Below are 12,291 nucleotides of genomic sequence, written 5' to 3'. Positions count from 1 at the left end.
GACACTTTTTTGGGACCATCGACATTTATACAGCAATCAGTGCTATAAAAATGCAATGATTACTGTATAAATGACACTGGCAGGGAATGGGTTAACACTAGGGGGCGATCAAGGGGTTAAATGTGTTCCCTGGGAGGTGTTTGTAACTGTGGGGTGAGAGGACTGACTGGGAGTAGAGAGAGATCGCTGTTCCTGATCACTAGGAACAGCAGATCTGTCTCTCCTCCCCTGTCAGAATGGGGATCTATTTGTTTACATCCACAGATCCCCGTTCTGGTTCTCTGTGGAGCGATTGCGGGGGGCTGGCAGACAATGCGGCCATCGGCCACATGCATCAGCTCCCCTACCGCACAGCGGTGCCTGCTATAACGGTAAAAGGGACTGCCGTTCAGCTATGGCGATTCACCGGAACGAGCCAACCTGCCGCAGTATAATGATGGCGGCTGGTCGGCAATTGGGTAAAGGAATCATCACAATATTGAAGAATCACAGCACTATATAAACTATAATGTTATGCTCTGTCATTTGTTATAGCAGACATAGTTGATTAGATGGTAGATATTGCAGACAATTTTTTATCATTCTATATATTTTACTGAGCACAGACAGCACAGGAGCTTCCCATACTAGGAGTGCACATCTTTTTCTTGAAAAAATCAACACTTAATTGAATTTAAATTCATTTGAGCACACCACAGCGCAGGGACACTTATAGGGGGGTTATTTGTTAAAATAAAATCCACTTTGCACTGCAAGTGCACTTGGAAGTAAAGTCACTGTAGATCCGAGGGGGACATGCAAGGAAAATAAAAAACAGTATTTTAGCTTGCACATGATTGGATGATAAAATCAGCAGAGCTTCAGAGCTTCCACTCATTTCAGATCTACCCCTTAGATATAGAGGGGGTTATTTACTAGAGAAAAATCCACTTTGCACTGCAAGTGCATTTGAAAGTGCACTTGGAAGTAAAGTCGCTGTAGATCCGAGGAGGACATGCAAGTAAAATAAAAAACAGCATTTTAGCTTGCACATAATTGGATGGTAAAATCAGCAGAGCTTCCACTCATTTCAGATCTACCCCTTAGATTTAGAGCGACTGCACTTCCAAGTGCATTAGCAGTGCAAAGTGGATTTGCCTTTCGTAAATAACCCCCATAGTGTCTATGGGAATGTCTGACCATTTTTCCAGAAGCACATTTGTAAGGTCAGGCACTCATAGCTCCCAGCTGTCCGTGATTTCGAGGGACTGTCCATGATTTGGAGCAATGTCCCTCTGTCCCTCTTCCCCCCTCATTTGTCCCTCATTTTGGTCCGATCTATATAGTTGTATCTAAAATGCACTTTTTATCTTTCAAAAAGTGTTTCCCAGTGCTAAACTTTTCATCCAATTTCTAAATTGCTGCATTTGTAGATTTCAAAAACCAATATAAAGGAATAGTAGTGGTAAAAAAGCACTTGTAGGTTTAATAAATTTTTTTTTTTTTAAAGTTCTCCCTTAACCCCCCTGGTGGTATTCCCGAGTCTGGCTCGGGGTGGAGATTTTGTACCAAAAGCAGTAACCCTGAGCCAGACTTGGGACCGCGACGCTGAATGCAGGGAGGGTTTACTTACCTTCTCCCCTGGATCCAGTGATGTCCCCGCGCTGTACGAGCGAGCCGTCCTCCGCTCGATGTATCACGGAGCCGATCTCCGTTCCCTGCGAGTGTTGCGACGCACAGGGATGGAGAACGGCGCCAAATTCAAAAAGTGAAACACACACATTACAGATTACATTGCTGTATGTAATAATTTCACACCCCCTTTGTCCCTAGTGGTCTGCCCAGTGTCCTGCATGCAGTTTTATATTATAAAAACTGTTCTTTATGCCTGGAAACTGGAGATTGTCCATAGCAACCAAAACTGTCCCTTTACATCAAAAATGTTTTTAGACCAGCTAGAAAACAGCGATAATAAATTAGAATCACTCGCAGAATTGAGGTATAGCGATTTGTGAGGAGATCCGTCATCAATTATTCCTTCCCCAAGGCACCCCCCATGTTGAGGGCACGGTGCCTGGTATGGCTCAGGAGGGGGGGGGGGGGCGCTCGCTCGTCCCCACCCCCTTTCCTGGCCGGCCGAGTAGCGTGCTCGGATAAGGGTCTGATATGGACCTGGGGGGGACCCCATGCCGATTTTTCAGCGTAGGGATTCCCCTTCAAGTCCATGCCAGGTGACGGGGACAGCGACGCCTCCTTCGCTGGCCCCGGCTATCTGGAGCCGCGCTCAAAATGAGCAGACTTTTCTCCGGGTGGGAAAAGTCTGTTCATTTCAAAAGTACGTCGGACTGGCACACACACGGCCGTACTGTCCGCCGAATGCAAGTCCGGCGGACAGATTGGAGTGCAAAAATACTTTCTTAGTCCGCCTGACTTTTGGGTAAAAAAAGTCTGCCGGAGCCTACACACGGGCGGATTGTCCGCCGGACTTTTCCACCGGATTGTTTGATCGTGTGTACGAGGCATAAGAATTACAGGACTACAATATAAAACGCCAAATTTTCATGCAAAATAATTGTACCACTTTCAGCACCTAAAATCTGAAATAATCACACCGCCAGGGAGGCTAAGGGGGCATAGCATGGGGTGTGTCCTATGCCTACATACGTTTGCTAATCAGTGTCCCTCATTCCCATCTCAAAAAGTTGGGAGGTATGGGCACTGGTGTTGGAGAAGAAGGCCTGGCTCGCAGTCTCCGCTCAAATTCATCCCAAAGGTGTTCTATCGGGTTGAGGTCAGGACTCTGTGTAGGCCAGTCAAGTTCCTACGTTTATCTTATGCTTCCCACATTGCTTTTATACATTTTATGTAATCACATTTTATGTCACATCTGTTTTTCTCTAAAAATGTGAATTAAGTTTTAGATCATTTTTGCCCTGCACTATTGTCGTTCTTTGCCTTTTTGTTTTCTACATCATGGGATTGTTTTGAGCCATTCTGTCATATTTGGATTCCTGCAGAGACATTCCATCACAAGACATTTGGTGTGGATAGGCGCTACTCTCCATGATGGCCGCCTTGTAGCCTGGATCGTTTGGCTCCGTCTTCCCTTTGTGCTAGTGGTTGTAGCACTTCAAGCCTGTATGATACATTGCCGTATGGTATTTGTATCCAACATATCTGGTAAGAGTGTTTTATCTCTCCAGCTGATTTTCACCTGTGAAGTTTTGAGATCGATTCAAGACCAAAGACCACATCTTTGGGCAATTGAGTTACAGATCACTTGATTGGACCATCCATTGTGTGGGACTTTCTATTATATCATTATTGTGGGTGATCCCCTATATGGTTCATGCATGTATATTCATTTATATACAATGATTCACAATTTGTTTTAGGCATTGCATACACTGCTGTTATTTATATATTGTCACTGTTTGAGCACATTGATATGGAATTATTATTTATTTGCAGTAATTACTGCTATATTATACTATCACTGTTTGAGCACATTGATATATTCTTTTTTAGCGCTACACTATTTTGCCTTCAGTCAAGTTTCTCCACCCCAAACTCGCTCATCCATGTCTTTATGGACCTTGCTTTGTGCACTGGTGCGCAGTTATGTTGGAACAGGAAGGGGCCATCCCCAAACTGTCCCCACAAAGTTGGGAGCATGAACTTGTCTAAAAAAGGTCTTGTTATGCTGACGCCAAGCCCAACCCCTAAAAAACAATCCCACACCATAATCCGCCCTCCACCAAATGATTTGGACCAGTGCACAAAGCACTGCCGTCTGCTGATTTCTCCGGATCCCGCTTACCTTCCTGCTGCCCCATGCTGTGCACCAGATTTGACATCTGCACCAGACACTTTCAGAATTTATACACATGAACCGGAAGTGACTGCTGATGATGTCTTTATGGTTTGCTTGTTTGTTTGTTTCCCAGTGCATCCTGGAATATCTCATACCTGCAATACCTCTAAAACAGAGCAAGGCAAATGTTGAATAAAAGCCCCTCAAAAGCTGCAGGTGCTGTTAGCAAACGTTGTCATAGGCTTCTATGGAGGCTTTGGAGATGCTTTGAAGCACCAAGAAAGTGACATGGGGTATCATTTTTAAAGCAAAGAAAACACAACATGTGAACAGGACTGTAAGGTAACAATTGAATTTAGTGACAGGAGCTTTAATTGGCATTCAGAGTCCTTTATAAAAAAGTGTGTCCAATGCCCCATTTTAAAGCAAGTGTAAAGGAGCCCTAAGTGTATCTAAAGTCAAAACGTAACATTTTCTTAGTTACTGTCACATCAAGCCGGCAGAAAACTCAGAGGACAGTCATGTGGGTTACTGGGAATTGTATTTATGGTCGTCTCCCTCATTCATAATAAAATCTAATTGTCTCCGTTTACTTGACGCCGTTCTGTTTATGTTCTTGCGCGTGAATCCAAACTGTCTCATTACACGGCCCGGGCCGGAGTCCTCTGCTGCCGGGAGAGACATTTAACACAATGACACTTTAGAGCCGTTTCAATAATACAATACAAATGGACATGCTTTTCTACACCGGCAATAAAATAAAGACAATCGCATTTACAGCGTAACACGACAGACTTGTATTAATCTTACCGACAAACTGGGAACTGGTTGGGAAGCTTAGAACTTCTTCAATTAAGCTGGTAGTTTTTCAAGTTTTAGGATGTCTGTAAATATATAAGACGTGGTAAGGACATCACACCGATGGTCACAGTGGCCAGAATATTTTCATTATATAATTACTGGAACAAGGGTGCCAACGCTTTTTGGGGGTGGGGGACATCCCCTCTTTATCAGGGCTTATATATTACGTGACCTCAAAAGTGGTTAGGATTTATTATGACCTGTCTGTAGATTGTCTCTCTTGTTCTTGAGTCTGTAAAGGGACAGCTTACAACCGGTCTATCCTGAAGATTGATCATGGAGCTGGTAAAGGGCAAACTGGGTTATGTGACATATCAAGCAGCGGTGCGGGTTACACTTCACCAGACTATCCCAAACCATCCACTATGATAGAATGCATTGATCCAACTACAATGTATGACATAGTTAGCAGCAAAGTCAAGAGTATGAGGCTACACTTCACTAGACTGTTCCAAACTTTAATCTCTGGTGGAATGCATTTATACAACCACAATGTATGACATGTTAAGCAGCAATGTCCAGGCTACACTTCACCAGACAATCCCAAACCATCCACTCTGATGGAACGCATTGATCCAACCACAATGTAAGACATGGCAAGCAGCAAAGCCCAGAGTATGAGACTTGAGACTACACTTCATTAGACCAACCCGAACCATCCAATCTGATAGACCGCATCAATCTGAATGCAAATGTATGACATAGTTAGCAGCAAAGTTCAAAATATGAGGCTAAACTTCACCAGACCAACTCAAACCAACTATTCTGATAGAACACATCAATCCAACTGAAATGCATGACATAGCCAGCAGCAAAGTACAGAATATAGGGCTACATGTCACCATACCAATCCAAAACAATCACTCTGATAGATCTCATCAATCTAACCACAAAAGTATGGAATGGTTAGCAGCAAAGTCCAAAGTATGAAGTTAAATTCCACCAAACCAAATCAAACCACCCACTCTGATAGAATGAATTAATGCAACCTAATGTATGACATGGTGAGCAACAAAGTCCAGAGTATAATGCTGCGTACACACATCCAAACTTTCCGGCAGACTAGGCCCGACGGAATCAGTCTATCGGACAATCCGATCATGTGTTGGCTAATCTGATAATTTTTTGTTTTAAAAATCAGACGGACCTAGAAATAGAACATGCTTCAAATCTGTCCTACGGACTCAATTTCTATTGGGAAAGCCGTTTGTCTGTATGCTGAACCAACGGACGAAGGGAAGCAATTGGCTACTGGCTATTAAACTACCTTTTTTGGTCCTGTCTTACATCATCACATTCAAAATGAACGGACTTAGTCCGTTCGTGTGTGGCCAAGTCTGTTAATTCGGAAAGTCCGTCGGAACTCCGCCGAAAGTCTGTCGGGAAGACCCTTGGACCTAGTCTGCCGTAAAGTCCGGTCGTGTGTGCGCGACATTAGGCTACATTTCATCAGACCAACCCAAACCATCCCCTCTGGTAGACCACATTAATCTGATTACAAATGTATGACATGGTTAGCAACAAAGTCCAAAGTATGAGGTTACATTTCAGCAGACCAACCCAAACCATCCACAAGGCTAGACAGCATCAATCCAACCACAATGTATGACATGGCAAGAATTTAAGGCTGCACATCACCATACCAATCTGAAGCATCCACTCTTATGGACCTCATTATTTTAACCACAATTGTATGACATAGCAGCAATGTCCAGTTTTTTGTAAGGGGGATCTTCACCCGCCATCAATACCACCCCCAATTTTTTTGTTACCCCTGTTTACCAGTTGGTCTGTTGTGCTCATTTCAGATACTCACCCACTCAGAGGATTCAGCATTTTCTCGTTGAGATCTTCTTGTCTCCTGCCCCCTGCTTGGTTCCCTGCCACCAAGCAGCAATGTCCAGGCTACACTTCACCAGACCATCCTAAACAATCCACTCTGGTTAAACGCATTGATCCAACCACAGTGTATGACATGTCAAGCAGCAATGTACAGGCTACACTTCACCAGACAATCCCAAACCATCTACTCTGATGGAATCCATTGATCCAACCACAATGTATGACATGGCAAGCAGCAAAGCCCAGAGTATGAGACTTGAGACTACACTTCATTAGACCAACCCGAACCATCCAATCTGATAAACCGCATCAATCTGAATGCAAATGTATGACATAGTTAGCATGGGGGGGGGGCAGGCCGAATATTTTCATGGAAAAAAGGTAACTAAAACAAATAAGATGGAGCTATTCATATAGCGGGGGGGGGGGGGGTGGATTGTAGGGAAGCTCCCTCAGAGGGTGAAGTTCCACTTAAAGTATCCAAATGCAGCCACTAACCTGGAACAACAGATTGCCACGGCAAACTCAAATACAATGTTACATCTGCAGGAAGAGGAACTCTGCATCTACATGTGGCACATTTTTTTTTAACTTTTTGCAACATTTAGTTACAACTTTTCAACTTCCTTTCTGCCAACACATCCCATTCAAGACAAACAATTTGCCTCTTGTGATTTGCACACTGCAGGTCTCATATGAAGTGACAACAGCTGAGCATCTAAAATATTAATATAATTATTAGCGATGATGAAAATGTTTAATAATTGTGATCAGAATGAAAAACATCCCTGGATATCTGACTTGATTACAATGTGTGAAGGATGGACTTAATAATCTCCACCATTAAACCCCAAGCATGATGATGGGCAGCGAAATGGCTTTATCGCTCGGCAGGAAAGCGGAGTTCCACCAGGACAGGTGAGAGTGATAAAGGAATATTACCGTACACTGTGAAGAACAGCCAAACCATCCAACCTGACTTATTACCCCTCCACTGCAATACTCCTAGCTCTGATTGATATGTTTAATCCGATTGTTCCAGGATCACCGGTGTGATGATGAGGCTTTTCATCAGATGTTATCAGAAAAGATGGAAGTGGAAAATGATCAGAAAAGTTGCTGCTGTTCACAAATTGTTGGTTGTGCATTAAGCTTGTGCATTCAGTTTCCCATTAAAATCACACATTAGAATATACATTTTTTGTGAAAAAAAAAAAAAAATACAAGATACACACAGTATATAATACTACTAGAAAATTTTAATAAATAATAGTAATTTTGGTAGTCAACAGTTAGTCTTTAACCAAATTTAGTTGGAGGTCCAAATTATGACAGAAAGGGTGTATTTTTAGGAAAAGTACCAATTTGACCAAAGAAAACAGGTCTAGGTTAGATGGAAGGAGTTTTGGCAACCTTCAGGATCCATTTAGGCTGCATTCACACCTGAGCGTAGCGTGTTTGAACGTTTTTACCGGCGTTTTGTCGCGCGACAACGAGCGTTTTGTCACACTACAACGCGCGACAACGAGCGTTTTGTCACACTACAACGCGCGACAACGAGCGTTTTGTCACACTACAACGCGCGAAAACGAGCGTTTTTTAACCACTTTCAGACCGGACCATTTTGCTGGTAAATGACCAGAGGTCTTTTTACACTTTGGCACTGCGCTGCTTTAACTGGTAATTGCGCGGTCATGCAATGTTGTACCCAAACAAAATTTGCGTCCTTTTCTTCCCACAAATAGAGCTTTCTTTTGATGGTATTTGATTGCCTCTGCGATTTTTATTTTTTGCGATATAAACGTAAAAAGACCGCAAATTTTGAAAAAAAATGATATTTTCTACTTTTTGTTATTAGAAAAATCCAATAAACTCAATTTTAGTCATACATTTAGGCCAAAATGTATTCAGCCACATGTCTTTGGTAAAAAAAAAGTCAATAATTGTATATTTATTGGTTTGCGCAAAAGTTGTCACATCTACAAACTAAGGTACGTTTTCTGGAATTTACGCAGCTTTTAGTTTACGACTGCCTATCTCAATTCTTGAGGTGCTAAAATGGCAGGGCAGTACAAAACCCCCCCAAATGACCCCATTTTGGAAAGTAGACCCCCTAAGGAAATTGATAAGAGGCATGTTGAGCCCATTGAATATTTTATTTTTTTGCCTCAAGCGATTGAATAATGACAAAAAAAAAATTTTTTTTTTTTTTTTACACAAAGTTGTCACTAAATGATATATTGCTCACACATTCTATGGGCGTATGTGAAATGACACCCCAAAATAAATTCTGCTGCTTCTCCTGAGTACGGGGATACCACATATGTGGGACTTTTTGGGAGCCTAGCCGCGTACGGGGCCCCGAAAACCAAGCACCGCCTTCAGGCTTTCTAAGGGCGTAAATTTTTGAGTTCACTTCTCACTACCTATTACAGTTTTGAAGGCCATAAAATGCCAAGATGGCACAAAACCCCCACAAATGACCCCATTTTAGAAAGTAGACACCCCAAGCTATTTGCTGAGAGGCATGTTGAGTTCATGGAATATTTTATATTTTGCCACAAGTTGCGGGAAAATTACAAACTTTTTTTTTTTTTTTTTTTTCACAAAGTTGTCACTAAATGATATATTGCTCACACATGCCATGGGCATATGTGAAATGACACCCCAAAATAAATTCTGCTGCTTCTCCTGAGTACGGGGATACCACATATGTGGGACTTTTTGGGAGCCTAGCCGCGTACGGGGCCCCGAAAACCAAGCACCGCCTTCAGGCTTTCTAAGGGCGTAAATTTTTGATTTCACTTCTCACTACCTATTACAGTTTTGAAGGCCATAAAATGCCAAGATGGCACAAAACACCCACAAATGACCCCATTTTAGAAAGTAGACACCCCAAGCTATTTGCTGAGAGGCATGTTGAGTCCATGGAATATTTTATATTTTGCCACAAGTTGCGGGAAAATTACAAACTTTTTTATTTTTTTTTCACAAAGTTGTCACTAAATGATATATTGCTCACGCATGCCATGGGCATATGTGAAATGACACCCCAAAATAAATTCTGCTGCTTCTCCTGAGTACGGGGATACCACATATGTGGGACTTTTTGGGAGCCTAGCCGCGTACGGGGCCCCGAAAACCAAGCACCGCCTTCAGGCTTTCTAAGGGCGTTACAGTTTTGAAGGCCATAAAATGCCAAGATGGCACAAACCCCCCCCAAATGACCCCATTTTGGAAAGTAGACACCCCTAAATTTAGGGGTACACTAGTGAGACTAGGTAATAAATGGCGGGTGCCCTGAAACTATAAAAAAATAACTAACCAACCAGCGTCACCTGTAACAGTTATATGGTGATCACTGGTGAAAGGGTTAACTAGGGGGCAATCAGGGGGCTTTATGCGGTAGTATATGGGGGTCCCTGGCGCTATAAAAAGCTGCGGCGAACCTGAATACCTACCTGCCTAACTAGCATCACCTGTGACACTAATACAGCGATCAGAAAAACGATCGCTTATTAGGCTGGGTTCACACTGGAGCGATGCGGGAACGCCACGAATGCGCGGCGGGTTCCCGCATCGCATGCCTCCCGGGGGCAGTTCACACTGCCCTATGCGAACTGCTGGGAGTGTCAGTGAAATGTTACTGACACCCCCAGATCAGTTCGCATATCGCAGTGCGATCTGCAAACTCGGATCGCATGGTGTGAACACCCATGCGATCCGATTCTGCTGCGGGCCAAAAAAAGGGTCCCGTGCGAATTTGCGGCGGGTGCGGCGGGTGCGGCGAATGGCTGAACTCGAGTCGCACAGAGATCGGATGTGATTTGCACTGCAGTGCGGTGCGAATCACATCCGTTCTCAAACCGCTGCAATGTGAACCCAGCCTTAGTGACACTGGCGACGGGGGGTGATCACGGGGTTAAACCTTTATTGGGGGGGTTAGGGGGGTACCTTAGAACTAAAGGGGGCTAACCCTAACTGCCCTAACAGTTATTAGTCACAAATGACACCCGCCGGGTGATCAGGGGGTTAAACCTTTATTAGGTAATAAATGGCGGGTGCCCTGAAACTATAAAAAAATAACTAACCAACCAGCGTCACCTGTAACAGTTATATGGTGATCACAGGTGAAAGGGTTAACTAGGGGGCAATCAGGGGGCTTTATGCGGTAGTATATGGGGGTCCCTGGCGCTATAAAAAGCTGCGGCGAACCTAAATACCTACCTGCCTAACTAGCGTCACCTGTGACACTAATACGGCGATCAGAAAAATCGCTTATTAGGCTGGGTTCACACTGGAGCGATGCGGAAACGCCGCGAATCCGCGGCGGGTTCCCGCATCGCATGCCTCCCGGCGGCAGTTCACACTGCCCTATGCGAACTGCTGGGAGTGTCAGTGAAATGTTACTGACACCCCCAGATCAGTTCGCATATCGCAGTGCGATCTGCAAACTCGGATCGCATGGTGTGAACACCCATGCGATCCGATTCTGCTGCGGACCAAAAAAAGGGTCCCGTGCGAATTTGCGGCGGGTGCGGCGGGTGTGGCGGGTGCGGCGAATGGCTGAACTCGAATCGCACAGAGATCGGATGTGATTTGCACTGCAGTGCGGTGCGAATCACATTCGTTCTCATAAACCGCTGCAATGTGAACCCAGCCTTAGTGACACTGGCGACGGGGGGTGATCACGGGGTTAAACCTTTATTGGGGGGGGTTAGGGGGGCACATTAGAACTAAAGGGGGCTAACTCTAACTGCCCTAACAGTTATTACAGTCACAAATGACACCAATGCAAAAAAAAAAAAAAAAAATGACATTGGTGTCACTGTGACTGGGGGGCAGGGGTAATTGGGGGGGTGATCGGGGGGTAAAGGGGGGGTGTGAGTGTGCCTGGCATGTTCTACTGTGTGTGTAGAGTGTTGGTGCAACTCACCGATCCGCTCTCCTCCGTGTCGGAACGAAAAATACCGACACGGAGGAGAGAATACATCACTTCCTCTCCTGTGTTTACATTACAGGAGAGGAAGTGATGTCACCGGGGATTTCCATTCGTCGAGAGCGATCACGAGGGGGTGGCCATGAATGAATGGCCGCCCCCTCATCCCGGATCGCTCTCGAAGGAATGCCGACCGCCGCAGGCACCGGGGGGGGGGCCCGATCGGGCCCCCCACCCGCGGGCAGGCAGGGACTTATATATACGCCCATATGCCTGCCCGTGCCATTCTGCCGACGTATATCGTCGTGCGGCGGTCGGCAAGTGGTTAACTTCGGCGTTTTTTTTCAGCCAATAGGAAAAATATTTTTCATCTGCTTATTTTTTCTTGAACAGATACAGCGCCAAAATGCCCGTAGAAACGCTCGTTGACGCGCTAAACGCTCGAATCGAGCGTTTCTATTAGTTTCTATGGGAATGAAAACGCCCAAATCAGCCCAATTCGCGCGACAAATATCGCGCGACAAATTCGCGCGACAAAAAAGGGTCCGGAACTTGTTTGAGCTTCAGGCGTAGGGCTTCAGCGACATGGAGTGGAGATGTGAACCATCTCCATTGAGAATAATGGATTTTTTCCCCTCCAGCGTTTTGTAGCTTCAGGCGTAGGGCTACAAAACGTTCAGGTGTGAACGGGCTGTTAAAGCCAACTGAACCCTTAGAAAATACGAAAGCCATCTTCATTTTCTTTCCCCTTGGTTCCAACATAATTTTTCAAAATAGCGAGGTTTCACCAAAATCAAATGTGTGTCACAACTGGGGGGGGGGGGGGGGGGGAATTAATACTCTTTTGTTTATCACT

Source organism: Lithobates pipiens, unplaced genomic scaffold (genome assembly GCF_037356315.1).
Source record: "Lithobates pipiens isolate NorthernLeopardFrog02 unplaced genomic scaffold, aLitPip1_a1.2 Scaffold_30, whole genome shotgun sequence".
Classification (NCBI taxonomy): Eukaryota; Metazoa; Chordata; class Amphibia; order Anura; family Ranidae; genus Lithobates; species Lithobates pipiens.
This window is presented reverse-complemented; position numbering follows the sequence as displayed.